Below are 2,106 nucleotides of genomic sequence, written 5' to 3'. Positions count from 1 at the left end.
AAAAATACATGCATTTCTAGACAAATGTGAGCTCCAAAACTAAATCAAAAGAACATATATAGCCCGTCCTGACCTGGCCGGTCCCTTCCGGTGCTGCCATCTGGGTGCCTTTGCGAGTTGGAGACTTTGGAGACATCTTTTGACTTCCTGGCCCCTATCCTGGCTGCCCTCCCCATCCCATCGCGGGGCGGGCTGCTGTTTCCGCCTCAGGATGCAGAATGTGATTAATACGGTGAAGGGAAAGACACTGGAAGTGGCTGAGTACCTGACCCTGGTCCTCAAGGAATCAAAATTTAAGGAAACAGATATGTAATCACCCCAGAAGAGTTTGTGGCAGCTAGAGATCACTTAGTCCACCGCTGTCCAACATGAAAATGGGCTACAGGGGAAGAATTGAAAGAATTGAAGAATTGAAACAGGCAAACAATTTTTGGTAACTAAAAATGTGTCATGCTATAAGTGCTGCAAACATATGGAATATTCTAATGAATTGGAAGTTATCATTGAATAAGATGATGGTAACGGAGGATGGGTAGATACATATCATAACACAGGTATTGCAGGAATAACTGAAGCGGTTAAGGAGATTACATTGGAAAACAAGAATAGTATAAAACTCCAAGATTGCTCAGTGCTTTGTGAAGAGGAAGAAGAGGAAGATGAAGGAGAAGCTGCAGACTTGGAAGAATAGGGAAAAATAGGGAGAGATGAGGCTACCCTAGACACAAGGGAAAATAGTAGAAGCTTGTAAAGCTAAAACTAATAATGGAGGTGAAGATGCTATTTTGCAAACCAGAACTTATGACCTGTACATCACTTAAGATAAATATTACAAGTCACCATGATTATGGTTGTTTGGCCACGATGAGCAATGGGAGCCTTTAACAGTTGAGCACCTGTATGAAGACATCAGTCAAGATCATGTGAAGAAAACAGTGACCACTGAAAATCACCCTCATCTCTCACCACCTCCTTTTGTTCTGTTTACCCATGCAAGGATGCTGAAGTGATGAAGAAAATCATTGAGACTGTTGCAGAAGGAGGGGGGAGAGCTTGTTGTTCATATGTATTTTCTGATTTTTTGAAATTTATACAATCTTTTATTCCAACAATATAGTACGACTGCATAAGACACTTCACAATGTAATGAAGAGAACATAGAATCTATTCCTAATTATTGGTTCTGATTTTTAAATAATTAACACATAGGTGTGACCATTGGCCATATTAACCAATATATACAATTTCTCTAATAAAAGGACTTATATGTTTATGCATTAAATAAAAAATATTTCACTACCAGCCTTACTTGTTTAAAAAAATGTGTGTAAAGAGGGAAACAAAAGAACATACATATATAGAATCATGTCATCATCAAGTAGTGATAGTTTGAGTTCTTCTTTACCTATTTGTAGTCTTTTAATTTCCTCCTTCTATCTAATTGCTCTAGCTAGAGTTTCAAGAATGATGTTGAATAGAAGTGGCAAAATAGGATATTAAACTATCATTATTTACTAATGATATGATTCCATATCTAGAAGATCCAAAAGATTCTACCAGAAAACTTCTCATATTAATAAATGAATTCAGCAAGGTAATAATATAAAATCAACACACATAAATCAGATGCATTCCTACACATCAGTAATGAATTCACTAAAGAGAAATTTTCATTCACAGTAGCCTCAAAAAAAAAAAAACCTGGAAACCAATCTAAAAGAAGAGGTAAAAGACCTCTTAAAAACTACCAAATACTAAAGAAAGAAATTGAAGAGAACTTCAGAAGATAGAAAATCTCTATCGCTCTTGGAGAGTCACAATTAATATTGTCAAAATGCCCATACCACTAAATGTGTTATATGGATTTAATGCAATTCCTATTAAAATTCAAATGGCATTTTTTGTAGAAATAGAAAAGGAAACCATGAAATTTTGAATGAAATGGAAAAAATAAGAGACCCAGATTAGCCAAAATAATTCACTTTTCCAAGTAAAGTGAAGTAAAAGTCATCATCATATCACACATTAAACTGGTTTACATAGTAACAAAAAACAGCATGGTATTGGCACCATAATAGACCAATGGCACAAAAGAGAAGACATAGA

At 35.7% G+C, this 2,106-nt stretch overlaps 1 pseudogene; it reads left to right on the top strand.

Moving 5' to 3' along the window:
• The first annotated feature begins 211 nt into the window (after positions 1–211).
• On the top strand, positions 212–1,251 carry LOC144371820 (ubiquitin-like-conjugating enzyme ATG3 pseudogene; annotated as a pseudogene).
• The last annotated feature ends 855 nt before the right edge of the window (positions 1,252–2,106 follow it).

The sequence above is a fragment of the Ictidomys tridecemlineatus genome, chromosome Y (assembly GCF_052094955.1).
Source record: "Ictidomys tridecemlineatus isolate mIctTri1 chromosome Y, mIctTri1.hap1, whole genome shotgun sequence".
Classification (NCBI taxonomy): Eukaryota; Metazoa; Chordata; class Mammalia; order Rodentia; family Sciuridae; genus Ictidomys; species Ictidomys tridecemlineatus.
This window is presented reverse-complemented; position numbering and strand designations above follow the sequence as displayed.